The following is a 14,647-nucleotide window of genomic DNA, read 5'->3' on the forward strand; positions in this document are numbered from 1 at the left end:
TTTCCGGGTTCCCCTGGCCCGAGCTGGATCCTGCTTTTCGCCAAGGCAGGAAGTGAGTTTCGCACGGCAATTCCGGGCGGTGTCACGAGTGAAAAGTTGTTCCCCCCTCCCCTCCTTCGACGGAGAACCTAGCTGGGGCTGGGAAACTCCGGCCAAAGTCGGTACCAGGAAGCCGGCCCGCACCCCGGGCCCCCCGCCGCAGCCGCCACCCACTCCCGGGCCGCGGGAGGCCGCCCCACATCCGCCCTCCCCCGACGCAGACACTCGGCTGGCTCCCGGGGACCGAGCGAGGGAGGAAATCATGGCCCGCCGAGCCCCGACGCAGCTGCCCTGAGACGCGGGTCCGGACGAAAGGTAATTCTCGCGCCCGGCCCGCGAGCCTCCGGACTGCCTCCCCGGAAAGCCCGGCTCGGTCGTGGGTTCTTTCTTTCTTTCTTTCTCCGCTCTGCCCAAGTTGTCCTAAATCCTGCCCTGAATGGCGTTTTCGGAGCTAAAGAGTGGCACGGATTCGTTCCCTCCTGGCTACCATCTGGACTCGGGGGTTTGTGTTTTTGTAAGAGGTCGTCAGAAGGAGGTGGGACGGAAACGTAGGGGCCGTCCGGAGAAAGGTGCCTTTGTTCGGCCTCCGGTCCCCCAGTTTTACTTCTCTGGAACGTAGACCCTGCACGACGAGTTGTCGAACTTGGCAACTTTTTGTGTGGGAAGAAAGGTCGCGGCCGAAAGTGATTTGCTGGTTCCTGAGATGGCTGCCGCCTGGGCTTATGTTTTGGTTTCTTGTGTTGATCGCGTGCGTGTCGGGAGATCTGTCTGCCCAGATCTTTAGGGGTGCATTTGTGTTGGACGTTAGAAACAAACCTTACCATTCGCGTTGTCTTTTTTGGGGGTGTGTGTGTAAGTGTATGTGTCGTAGTGTGTTCTTTTCGGAAATTCAGCACCTTAGTGTTGCTTAGCACATAACTGAAAGCAGTTTTTCACTAGACTTTGCTTGTAACTGATCCATTGGGAAGGAAAAAGAGGTGGGAAGGGTTAGGGGAAAGGAGAGGTAGGGGTAAGAATAAAAACCAGCGTGTTTTTTTGGTTTGTTGGAATTTGAGCAGTTGAGAAGAGGTTGTGTAAGAAGGGAAGTAAAGCTCCTAAGGCGACTTTCATGGGAACTGGTGATAAAAAGCAGGGCTCTTTGAGTTGCACGGTCTTCACATTTTTGTGTTGGCCCATCTGTTTTCGTTTGGTTCTGCCTAATAAGAGATAGGTAGGGGCTGTGCGGGAAGGAATTCGTGGCGTTTGGCAGACATTCCTTCAGTCAGTTAGCAACACTTGGAACCAATGGGTAGTCTCCGTACACCAAACTAGTTTTGCCTGCAGCAAACTCCAACTTCTTTTCAGTGGCGTTGTAATGTCTTTTTTCCCCCCTTTTCCCCAGTGTTTTTGTGTTAAAGGGACGTGAAAGAGAATACTGTACTTTGAATAAATATTAAATATAGTTTTCTGTTAGTGTGTACCTTTAAATATAAATTAGCTCATCAAATGGTACCAAATTAATTGCTAGAAATCTCAAGAAAAAGAGTTGCCTTTCCTGAGTGGAAAGAGATACAGCTTGTTCTTTGCTATTGCATATTTTTATTAAGAACATCTCAAAAAGAACTTTTCTTATTGCTCTGTATTGCTTTGTTTCTGGATTTGATTAGTGAATTGTTTCCCTGAAAGTTGAAAAAAAATAGTTAGTAATAATTTTCCTGTTAAGTCAAACTACCTTTATTAAGGAATTTGAGGTGCCTAACTGATTTACTTTATGATTCGAAACATAGCATTAGGCAGCAAAAGTGTTTATTCTTAGGTATTTGAAAGAGGGAAACATAATAAATGACATTGAACTTCAGTTTCCTTTTATGGCTTATACTTGGCCTCAAAGCAATAACGCCTTAATAGAGCATGTCTTACTTATCACTTTGCAAAGATGTTTCTCTGTTAGTCAATTTGTATATAAAATGTATCATAGCACTTGAAAATGATGAAATCCTTGATTTTAGAGGTTTGATTTTTTTTCCCCCTTGAGGACTGAATAGTTTGAGATTCTGACAACATATATTAAAGATGTGTTCATCTTTGTAGTTGTCTTTGGTTCCCTTTCCCCTTCAACAGATTTTCTTAAAATTGTTAGTTTAGCACTTAGACAGCTTTTAGGCTTTATACTATTTTTCACTGTATTTTCACAATGTAAATATTTTTAAAGATTCACTTAAAAATTGACAACAGGTTTAGAAAGAAGTTTTTTTTTATTGTGAAAATACTGTACAGAGGGGTTACAATTACATGGGCAAGTAGAAAGAAGTTTTAAACTAAGCAAAAGGAAAGACATGTAAACATTACCTGATGTGGAAAAAATAATTTTGTCAAAGCTCATAAAATTCACAAAATGTACAGACCGTGATAATGACAATTTGGCTTGTGAAAGTTAAAGTGTGTTTGTGATTCTAAGTATCACGATTCCACAATACTGTGAAATTTATGTAATCACCTAATTTCAATTAAAGAAAAAAAGTGAGAGAAGGGATGGGTTAGGAGAGATGGGTGACAATGTTGTCAGACACTTTGTACTCATATACTGTTTTGTAGAATGGGAACGTCTTTGTACAACTACTTAAAGATAATTTAAAAAATAAAAAAAAAGGTTTTAAAAAGCAGTCATTAAAGTATTTTAAATGGCTTCAAGATTGATGTATTCATAGTACTGTGGTTTTTTTTTTATATATATATTTTAAAGTAGGCTGAGTTCTTCCAAAGTGTTTGCTCAAGTTGTATATTTAAAGACACTTGATTGAAAGTAGTCGTTACTTTTTAGAGCTTCAGCTAATTCAAGTACTAGGGTATGGAGTCCCCTTGCCACTTGAGATCAAACTATTGAAAATTTACATATTAAAAGCTTAAAAGGTTCAAATATGGGAACCAGAATTTTTTTGTGTGATATTTCTTAACCGAGTCAAGTGTTAACAATAGATATTTTACATCTGTAATTTGTAAATCCATAAAATCAGATTATTTTAGACATTGTATTGAGTAAACAGTATCTAAGAAACACACTTTAAACTTCTGAAAATTGGGTGCATATTTAGGCATTTTTTGTGAAATAATTGCTCATAGATAATATGGTTTAGAATTTAAGCTGCTTTTATTGTAGGAATGGATTAGAGGATTATGAAGAATTTTAGTCACGTTGAATAGAAAAATAATTTGCTTTGTAATTGCTACTTACCCAGATTCTTTTTAAATATGCCTGTTTTGTTGCTTACATTTTCATTTTGGCTCTGTTGGTATTCATTTTTCTGTTATATGCTTTAATTCTGGTAATACCTGTGTACCTTTACAGGTGGCTTCCTTGTTTTTTTTTCCTGATACACACACACACACACACACACACACACACACACACGATTATTCAGTTTTTGAATGCAGATTAATTGTTGCTATAGAAAAGTGTACTTGTGAATTATGCCCTGTAATATGTACTTTTGCAGTAGCTAAGGAAATCCATCCTTCCTTCCTCCCTCTTTTCCTTCCTTCCTTCCCTCCCTCCCTCTTTCCCTCCTTCCCTCCCTTCATCCCATCTTTCCTTCTCTCCCTCTCTCCCTAGCTTCCTCCCTCACTTTTTCACTCTCTCCCTACCTCCTTTCCTCCTTTCTTCACATTATTTCCCCTTTCTTAGTGTCTGTCATCACTAACTCTTTATACTGCTTCTGTTTTTCAGATTTACATTTAAACTTTCCTTTTTCCTCCTAATTGTAGGGAAGAAATGTAGCTATTAATTCAATTTTCTCCTCAGATTCCTTTAGCTTCCTATTTCAATAGCTAGCTTTATTTACGTCCCTTATTTTTCCATGCTAATTATTTCTGTTATATTTTGTCTTTCTCTTTTTCAAACTTAATTATGTTTATCACCTCAAAAAAACTGTTCAAAACATGCAGTTTTTACTTGAGCAATCCATTTAGCTCTGAATGTCTCTTTTAATTCCAACTTTGTGTATGTGCTGGTATTTTGATTTGATATTCAGTAGTATACAGTTCTGTTCATGTTTTATTCTTCAGTTTTCTTTATCCTCTTCCATAATTAACTGCTTGTTTAGGTGTTTATACAGTATATTCTTATGCTTGACTGTAGTCTCTAAACATAAACTCATTATCTTCCTTTTTATTTTATTCTTTATTTTTATGTCTTTGCACTCAAGTTAGATTTCATTTCTGATAGTGTCCCTACAGTTTTGAAATATTCTCTTTCCTATCATGAAATAAGCACATTGGAATTTTGTCACACTCATTCCCTGTCACTTCAAATTTTGTTCCAGATGCCATTGAATGAAGGCCTTGCTTAACAGGCTTTACAGGTGATAATAAACAAGACAATAGTTAAAAAAAAAAACAAAACCAAAAACCATATATATATATATATATATATATTAGTAAAATAAAGGTTACTTATCTGAAGGTTATTTATCTCTAGGAAATAAAGATACCAGTGTAGTCAGAATAGGTACCATGAAGTCTCCGATTTTCATTCATAAGAGTATCCTTATTTAGAGCCCACTGATTTTTGTACAGAGTTAGCTGTTTCTTTACTATTTTTTGTGTATCAGAAGGGCGTAAAAAAGGCAGGGTCATGCCATTATCTACAAGAATTAGAATGAGTTGGGAGCCGGTGGCTCACGCCTGTAATCCTGTCCACACAGGAGGCTGAGATCTTGAGTGTCACAGTTCGAAGCCAGCCTGGGGAAGAACATCTATGAGACTCATCTCCAATTAACCACCAGAAAAATCAAAGTGGCGCTGTGGCTCAAAGTAGTAGAGCACTAACTTTGAGGGGAAAAGCTCAGGGACAGCACCCAGTCCTTGAGTTCAAGCCCCCCAACTGACCAAAAAAAAAATAATAAAGGAAAAGAATTACAGTGAATAGAAAAATGGAAAGAAAGCTAAGAAAATAACAGATGCTCTTCAATTTATGATGGAATTATATCTGATAAGCCCGTTGTAACTGAAACCAAGTCAGCAATTCTTAGACTGAGTGTGACTCAAGTGGTAGAGTGTTCACCTACCAAGGGTGAATCCCTGAGTTTGGTCCAAGTACAGGTTAATTAAGGGGGGGGAGAAGTAAGAATGAATTAATATGTCCAGCTGACTGCACACCATAGCACCATAGCTTAGCCTACATTAAATGTATTCATCTACTTGCTAATCTCACAATTGGCCAAAATAATCCAACACAAGGCTTACTTTGTAATATTTTAGTACATTTCTATAATACATTAGTACATTTATGTATAATACTGAATTTCTAATATATATTGCATTACCTGTATCCAAAATATTCTAGGAACCCAAAACAGTGTAGAGTACTAGTTGTTGTTTACTTGTGATCTCTTGTTGTGGCTTGTACCTAGTACCTTGGGTTGCTTGGAGGGGGAGGAGATCAAAATTTGAAACATAGTTTCTACTGAATGTTTAGTAGATACTAATCCTTGTTAAGTTAGGGACCTCCAGTGGTAGAGTAGTCTGGGATGACTTATTTTGGAACAGAGTGGCTTAACACATTTCGAATATTTTCTTGTTTGAGGTGTTACTCTATTCAGATATGATGTAATTATAAGGAATAGTAATAACTATGGCTACTGTACTCAAGTTTTGGTTATTCCATCCTTGGGTGTTTGGGTTTATGTGCATTATTCCTGTGTTAGACATTAAAACAAAACAAAAAACAAAAAAAACCGCAATAAGCTGGGCTTGGGATGTGACTTGGTGGTAGAGCACCTGTCTAGCAAGCATGAAGCCCTGAATTCAAACCCCAGTAACCTTAAACAAACAAAACCAAAAACCAGAACAAAGACAACAAACCACTGCATATTAACATTGTGTTAATGAAAACGTAATTATTTCCCCAAACAAATAAAATTGTGACTTGGTATCTATGAAGGATTATTCCAAGCTGCCTCCCTCTATACTAATTTTTTTTTTCGTCGGTCATGGGGCTTGAACTCTGGGCCTGAGTGCTGTCCCTCAGCTCTTCAGCCCAAGGCTAGTGCTCTACCACTTGAGCTACAGTGCCACTTCCAGTTTTCTGGTGGTTAATTGGAGATAAGAGTCTCACAGACTTTCCTGCCTGGGCTGGCTTTGAATGCCTATCCTCAGGTCTCAGCCTCCTGACTAGCTAGGATTACAGGCATAAGCCACCGGCACCTGGCTCCTTTATATTAAATTTTGTGATGTTCAAGTCCTGTATATCAAATGGTAGAGTGTATATCTACTCAGTATACTTTAAGGCATGTCTAGATTACTTGTAGTACTTATGGTAAGTAATTATTACACTGTCTTTAGGAAATAATAAGAAAGAAAAGTCTGTTATATGTTTAGTACAGATGATTTTTTTTTCCTCAAGTTTTTGCAACTTGGTATTGATTGAATCCATGGATATGAAGGGTTGACTGTAATTCAGCAAAAAGTATTTAGGTTATTTTTAAATTATGTTTGGCTTGATGGAAAGCAGCTCAGATCTCACATACATCAGATTCTTCATTTCATTTGTTGCAATGTTTTGGTTGAAGTATATGAAGAAAATCCAGCCTTATTCAAATAGGTTGCTACAAGGAAAGGAATCTTTAGATCTTATAGGTACTCTTTGATACCAGAATTTGACATGTACAGTGCGTTTTTGGTTTTTACGGGTTGTTGTTGTTTTGTGCTGGTTTGGGGGATAGACCTCAGGGCTGGGTGCTTGGATGCTGTCCTTAAGCTTTTGACTGAGTGGAGATAAGTGTCACTGACTTTCTTACTCAAGCTGGTTTTAAACTGTGATTGTCAGATCTCAGTCTTCTGAGGAGCTAGGAATACACCTCTAGCACTTGACTCCTGAGGATCTTGAGGCTATCTTGGGCAATATAGTAAAACTTGTCTTAACAGAACAAAGAAAACAAATCTGGAATATGTAATGATGCTACTTAGGGCATTGATAGCACTGGCTTCATTCCTGCTGAAGTACTAAAAAGTTTTGCCTAGTTCTGATACAGACCCATCAATGTAAACTGTCAACATAATGGAAAAGGAAAAACATGACTTTTCAGTGTTAAAATGAAAATAGTTTGAACTTTGAAGATGCCTAGAACGTGTCTTTCCATAGCTGTAGACTGTTAGGATCTGTGAGCCACACACTTTGAGGACTTAGGTAGATGATTTCTGGAACTTTCACTTAATTTTTTTTTTTTGACATTTCATTGTGGGAATCACTTAAGATTATGATCTTTTAGATCATTTCCTTGGTTTTCAATTCTTTCATTATTTATTTTTAGAATTAAGAGTTTTTAACAACTTTTTCTGTAGTAGATTTGTATTTTATTACTAATGTTATTGTTACTATTATTATAATTATTATTTGCCAGTCCTTGGGTTTGAACCAGCCTTCAGCTGGTACTCTGCCACTTGAGCCACACCTCCAAACCTAGCTTTTTGCTAGCTATTTAAAAGATGAAGTCTTTTTTCGCCCAGGCTGGCTTAAAATATTTATCTATTGGATCTCAGCTTACTGAGTAGATAGGATTACAAGTATGAATCACCAAGGCTTGACCCTGATTTTTATTTTTATTTATTTATTTATTTTTTTTTTTTTTTGGGTCCGGTCGTGGGGCCTGAACTCTGGGCCTGGGCGCTGTCCCTCAGCTCTTCAGCTCAAGGCTAGCGCTCTACCACTTGAGCCACAGCGCCACTTCCGGCTTTTTTTTCTTTTTTGCTTATGTGGTGCTGAGGAATCGAACCCATGGCCTCGAGCATGCAAGGCAAACGCTCTACCACTGAGCCACCTTCCCAGCCCTATTTATTTTATTTTTTTAGCCATAATTTTGGTCTACATGTAATAGAATCTCTGATTGTTATGTTAACCTTGTCTTCTGTTTCCTGCACAAAGTTGGGTATTATTGTGTTTATCTGTTCATTTTTTCCCCAAATATTAGAATTTTTTGGTAGTCAAGTTTTACAATATGGTCTAATTCATATATACTGTGTTGGTCATTTAAACCTATTTCCCTACCCCAGGTGAATACTGTTCTTTTTGCTTTGGTAATTGCTTAGAAGAGGAAAAGGTAATATTTAACGAATGGGTTTTTCTTTTAGGGTATGTGGACAGCTTGATTTCTTGGTACATGTTGCTTGTCCCTTAGGAGGTACCCTTCTATTTTCAGTCACACTGTAAGATCTTCCACAGCACAAAGAGCTGGACTTGTATGGTTTTATTAACTAGTCCACTAACTGCCTAGACACAGTTCTCTTGCCAAGTCATGTTCTTGCTAAGAAAATTTGTCACTTTTGCTTTATTCTTGTTTCTGGTATCTGATCCCTCAGATGTATAGTAGTAAGTAGCCTCTTATCCCCTGTAAGTTCCACCCCTCTACCCATCCATTCTGAACCATGGATAATACCAATACACTAATACTGTGATTTCATGGCTTTTCCATCTGAACTAAGTACTTGGCACACATTGTGGTTTTTTTTGTTTTTTTCTTTTTCCTTCTAAGTGCTAACTTAGGGCCTCATGCCTGTTAGGCAAATGTTCTACCACTGACATCCTCCCCCACCCCATAGCTGTAACTTTTGCAGTTTGAGGTATGATAGCAAACCTAGCAAGAATTCTTTTTTTTTCTTCTTTACAATTCTTTTTTCCCCCTTGTTTTTGGTATTGGGGATTGAATCTAAGGCCTTCTACATGCTAGGCATCAAGTGATTTACCACTTGAAACATGCCCCCATCCTTTTTGTTTGTATTTTTGGTTTTAAGATGGGGTCTTGCTGACTTTGCATGGGCTAACCTGCCTCCTGCATCTCAAATAGGTAAGACTATAGGCACTACCACACCTGAATAGAACATGTAATATAGACTAGGCAGCCACTTCTGCCACTGAGCCCTACCTCTAGCCTCAGAGTACAGGGTATTTATTTATTTATTTATTTGTCGGTCTTGGAGCTTGAACTCAGGGTCTAGGTGCTGTCCCTGAGCTTTTTCACTCAAGATTAGCACTCTACTACTTTGAACCACAGTGCCACTTCCAGTTTTTTGGTGATTTATTGGAGGTAAGAGTACAGGTTTTTTGTTTTTTCCTTTATTAAGAATTTGTACCTTTTTACTAAAAAGTAATTACTTTATGGCTGTCTTTTGCTTAAAAATTAAAAATTGCTCTTTGGGGCCGTTCTTCAGTAAGGGTCATGTAAACATAAACACTAAGAATACCTCTACAGTGGAACTTTGGCGGCAGTATAATCAGAATATATTAAATGTTCAGTTAAGTATTTCCTTTCTTTTAAGCACATATCAAAGTAAAAAGAAGATTATTTATCTAGGCTGGGGAAATGTACTTAGATGATCAACTCTGCACAAAGGGCATGATGTGAGTTTTGCTACTCAAAAATGGCACATGATTGAAATTTATGAATAATTTCTGGAGTTTAGAACGGGGGTGTTTAAAAACGGTCTCACTATGTATTCCAAACTGGCTTTCAACTCATGATCCTCCTTCCTCAGCTTCCTGTGCTAGGTTAGTAGGCATGTGTCATCATGCCCAGCCTTATCTATAGTTTTGGACAATAACTGACCACAGACAAGTGAAAGTAGGTCTTGAAACTGTAGGGAGGGGGCCATCTGTATATTGCATTTTGCTGTTAGGCCTCTCCAATCTTTACAGCATTTTTCTCAAATTAGTTTCTGTTTTTTTTTTCTTTTTTTCTTTTCTTGCCAGGCCTGGGGTTTGAACTCAGAGCCTGGGCACTGTTCCTGAGCTTCTTTTCTTTTGCTCAGAGCTAGCACTCTACCACTTGAGCCATAGCACCACTTTCAGCTTTTCTGTTTATGTGGTACTGAAGAATTGAACCCAGGGCCTCATGCATGCTAGGTAAGCACTCTACCACTAAACCACATTCCCAGCCCTAATTTCTGTTCTTGTCTGTACATTTCCTTCCCAGGTTTTTAGCATTGCTACAGATTATTTGGAGCTTTTGAAACTTATTTTTTAATGTTTTTTTTAAAAGTGCTAGACATACATAAAGGTTGAAACAGATTGTTCTGAACTATTTTACAGTTGTCTACCCAGTGCCCAATATTTCTGAAATGCTTTCATGTTTATTTCCTATAAACATGGATGTAATACATGACATCATGGGCATCACAATCAAGAGTGTCAACACAGATACTTATTACTAAACCTCAACAGTTGTTCCCTCATGAATTATATTTAGCTGGCAGATTTATGCCTTTTCAGTTGGAACAATTTCTGTCTTCAGTTGAAAGCATTGACACTTCTGACAATTACAACCATCATTATTTTGTAGAATCTTTAATTTCATTTGTCTGATTTTTTTTCTGATTAGGTTTTGCATTAGGTTTTATAATTGGATTTTTATGATAGGATTCTTGACAGGGTTATAGGTTCACATCACTTTGGATTTTACTAACAGTATAGAAGTGCATCTTTGTAAACTTTTGGTCCAAAGTAGATACTAGCTTTCTGTATTAGTCTGTTTTTTATTTAATGAGATACTTAGAGTACTTACAATAAAAGAGTTTATGTAGTTCACAGTTTGTGAGGTTTAAAGTTTAAACAGTGTAGTGCTGATTCCGATAAAGATCCTTTTGGCTATATCCCTATATGGTTGATGGTACCACTTTGGCAGAGTGCAGGTGGGAAAGGCTACCTGGCAAGAAAAGAAGCCAGGGGAGTTACTAAACTTCCACAAATGCCCAAGGTCTCCCCCTAGGCCTCACTTTTTTTTTTTTTTTTGTCTTTTTGGTTATATGAGGGTCATAAGCCCATCATATAGTTTTGCTAGGCACTTGCTCTGTCACTGAGTTGTATGTCTAGCCCTAAGCTTTTAGTATATTTCACATTGTTTCATACTTACTGTCCAGGACCAGCCTTGGACTTTGGTACTCTTCCCCAGGCTCCTAAGTTAGTGGGACTACACATGTGATTCACCACACTCAGCTATGTATTTCTTGTTAATGTGTATATTTCATGCTATTTCTAAGAAACAAATATATTTTATGTATTTTTAAAAACATGGAGGCTGCTATTTTGGGGCTGTTTAATCATTTACCTCGCTAAGTGAATGTAGGAAGCAATTGATTTTTCATTTTAATTACACTCTGATGAAGACTCTTTAAAAATTCCTTGTAGATTTGTGGTTAATATCCTATGTTTTCTATGTGTATAATTATAGATTTACTAGCAAAAGCATATTTTAATTAACCATATATATTAAGTTGTATAATCTAGTATTTTGTAACTTAATATGTATACTAACATATTTAAAAATTATTATTAGTTTATAACCCATCCTTTTTCTTCTCCTCCTTCTTCTCCTCCTCCTTCTTCTCCTCCTCCTCCTCTTCCTCCTTCTCCTCCTCCTTCTTTTGTGCTGGTCCTAGGGCTTGAACTCATGGTCTAGGTATTGTTCTTGACTTTTCTGCTCAAGACTAGCATTCTACCACCTCAGTCATATCTCAGGAGATTCCTGGCTTTTTTGGTGGTATAACCTATCATTTTTAACTACAAAATCTTCCCTTAATTCCCTTCCATTTCTGGATATAATCGCCCAACTTTAGGATAACAGTTTAAGTAATATCTTCAGTGAAGGGGTTACAGATTTTTTTTTTATTGCTGCTCCAAGGGTAGCAATGAAAATGAGAAATAGGAAATCTACTAACTATAACTATAAATCTTGGTTAAAGAAGCAAAAATCCTTGGAGCCTTCTTTTAGAAGTTTTTTTTTCTTCTTTTTTTTCTGTTCTGTCCCTTAACTGTTCCTGGGAGATACTGGGAGATACATTCAATCATATGAGAAGGAACTCTTGAGACTTGCTCTTTCTTTACTGCTTTTTTTTTTTTTTTTAATGTTTGTCATGGGGCTTGAACTCTGTCCCTGAGTTTTTTCACTCAAGGATAGCACTCTACCACCTTGAGCCACAGCACCACTTCTGGTTTTCTCGTAGTCAATTGGAGAGAAGAGTCTCATGGACTTCACTGCCCAGGCTGGTTTTGAACTGTGACAGTCAGATCTCAGCCTTCTGAGTAGCTAGAATTGCTGGTGTGAGACACCAGTGCCCAGTCGTTATTGCCTTTTAATTTGTCTCTAACATTTTTTTAAGGTAAATTTCTTGGATGCTGTACAGAGAGATTACAGTTACATGAGTAAGGTAATGAGTACATTTCTTGCTGAACATTACCCCCTCATTTGTTTTTTTCCTGCCATCCCTTTTCTTCTCTCTTTACCCCTTCCCCCCAAGTTGTAAAGATCATTTCCCACATAGTGGTGAGTGTCATTGTTGCAGTGAGTCATCCTGTGTCTAAAATTTCTTCTAAACATTGTCCTTGAACTCATTTAGTATGATGTACAGTTATGGTTATGTCATTAAATGAGAGTCATTGGATCCTTCAATTGATTTTAATTGTAAGCACTCTACTTAGGTATTTCTTCTTGTTTTGTTACCAGGGCTTGAATTTAGGGCCCTGAGCTCTCATTTAGCTTGCTCGTGGCTAGCGTTCTACCACTTGAGCCATACAACCAGTCTGGCTTTTTGCTAGTTAATTGAAGTCACAGACTTTTCTTTCCAGTCTGGCTTGTAACTTTGATCTTCCAGGTCTCACTCAGCCTCTTGAGTACCTGGGATTACAGACATGAGCCCCAGTGCCTGGCTCTACTTTTGGAATTTACACATGATTTTCAGGAAGGACCTTTTTTGTGTGTGTGCTGGTTCTGGGGCTTGGATGCCACCTGGGTATTGTCTCTGAGCTTCTTTGCTCCACTAGGCTAGTGCTCTACTGCTTGAGCCACAGCTCTTTTGTGTGTGGGGTTTATTGGTGTCTTATGGACTTTTCTGCCTAGGCTGGCTTCACACTGTGATCCTCAGATCTTAGCCTCTTGAGCAGCTAGGTTTATAGTTGTGAGCCAATGGTGCCAACTCACTAAGGACTTTTATCACTATTTATACCTTAGAGTTAATATCTATTAATGCACATATTTTATCTTCTTGTGGTATACTTAATAGATAATTGGGTGAAAATGGAAAGTATGTTCCCCAGAATATTGACCTTTTCCTCATATTCACTATATCATTGTACATAGTTGATTTAGAAGTAGTTGAGCTTGGATAAGCCACCTTCTTTTCTTTTTAATTAACACAAACGGAAACTATTAGGGGAAGTGAAATCCTGAAGGTAATTTAGTTTATTAGTGACATTAAGTGAGATTAGAAAAATAAATCCAGGTCTTCCAATACTATTAGTGTTTTTTCTTGTATTAACATTTTTCTGGGTATGTTTTAAAAAATATAATTTATTTAGAATAATACTGTTGTCTAATGATTTTAATTAAGTATTAGGGGAAAATTTTTGTACTTTATGTAAGTAAGAAAATTCTTCCTGGCAGATGCCAGTTTGTATTGCTGATTGCTTTTTTTAATTTTAGGAATAACTGAAACAAGAGCTAATTTTTTCCTATTTTTTATAGTTTTTAAATTGTTATTTTAAAGGTGTTGTACATAGAGATTACAGTTTCATAATTTCTTTTTGGACATTGTCGCTCTCCTCCTTCTCTTCCCTCCGTTAGCACTTACAAGTTGTATACTTCATTTTCAACATAGTGTCTTGAGTACCATTGCTGCTTTGTGTTCACCCTTTGTCCCTCCATTCCTGTGTCCCTCCTTTTCTCTCCCAAAGACAGGTATATGAATGAATAAGACTAAAAGAAAAGAAAACAGAAACAACAATGAAGAAAAACCTCTTGTTTCCATTTCCTGGAGACCATTTCAATAGATTTTATTTTATATGATCAGAGGCACATAGGCATTGAGCCTAAGAATATCCTCCTTTCTTTCCTTTTACAGTATATGCATGCCTAGAATCCTGTATAATTTATCGTGTCCCATTATATTTTAGATCTAGCTTCCACATACATAGGAGAGAAAACGTGCTAATTTTACAAGAAATGTAGGTATCAATAGATGAAACAAGGAATTTCAGAGAAAAGTTTGTTGTTGTTATTATTTTTTTTTTGCCAGTCCTGGGGCTTGAACTCTGAGCCTGGACGCTGTCCCTGAGCTACTTTCACTCAAAATTAGCATTGTACCACTTGAGCAGCAGCACCACTTCTGGCTTTTTCTGTGATTAATTGGAGATAAGAATCTCATGACTGGCTTTGAACTGTGATCCTCAGATCTCAGCCTCCTGAGTAGGATTACAGGTGTGAGGCACCAATGCCCAGCTTCAGGAGAAAAGTTTTTATGCTAAAGTAGTATGCATGTCAGGAATATGATCTAAGTGGTTATTGTTTTGTCTTGTTTATGTTTTCCCAAGTTGACTAGTTTTAGTCTTATTTTAAAAAATCAAGCCTGGTGCTGGTGGCTCATGCCTTTGATTTTGGTTAACAAGAAGGAGCCTCAGATCTGAGGTTCTCAGTTCAAAGCATGGCTAAATGGAAAAGTCTATGAGATGCTTACTTTCAGTTAACAAGCAAAATGCTAGAAGTAGAGGTGTGTCTCAACTGTTGGAATGCCAGCTTAGCGTAGAAAAAGCCAAGTGAGATTATGAGGCCTGAGTTTAGCCCTGTCAGTATTAGGTGTGTGCGCACGCGCG

General features: G+C 37.8%; 1 protein-coding gene across 8 annotated transcripts in view; it reads left to right on the top strand.

Moving 5' to 3' along the window:
• The first annotated feature begins 6 nt into the window (after positions 1-6).
• The window catches only part of Erbb2ip (erbb2 interacting protein), a 125,150-nt gene continuing 110,509 nt past the window's right edge, over positions 7-14,647 (top strand). For all 8 annotated transcript variants that reach the window (XM_013015852.1, XM_013015854.1, XM_013015857.1 and 5 more), the window contains exon 1: positions 7-354. The gene's annotated coding sequence lies outside the window, so the exon portion shown is untranslated. The remainder of the gene's footprint in view (positions 355-14,647) is intronic.

The sequence above is a fragment of the Dipodomys ordii genome, unplaced genomic scaffold (genome assembly GCF_000151885.1).
Source record: "Dipodomys ordii isolate 6190 unplaced genomic scaffold, Dord_2.0 Scaffold28, whole genome shotgun sequence".
Classification (NCBI taxonomy): Eukaryota; Metazoa; Chordata; class Mammalia; order Rodentia; family Heteromyidae; genus Dipodomys; species Dipodomys ordii.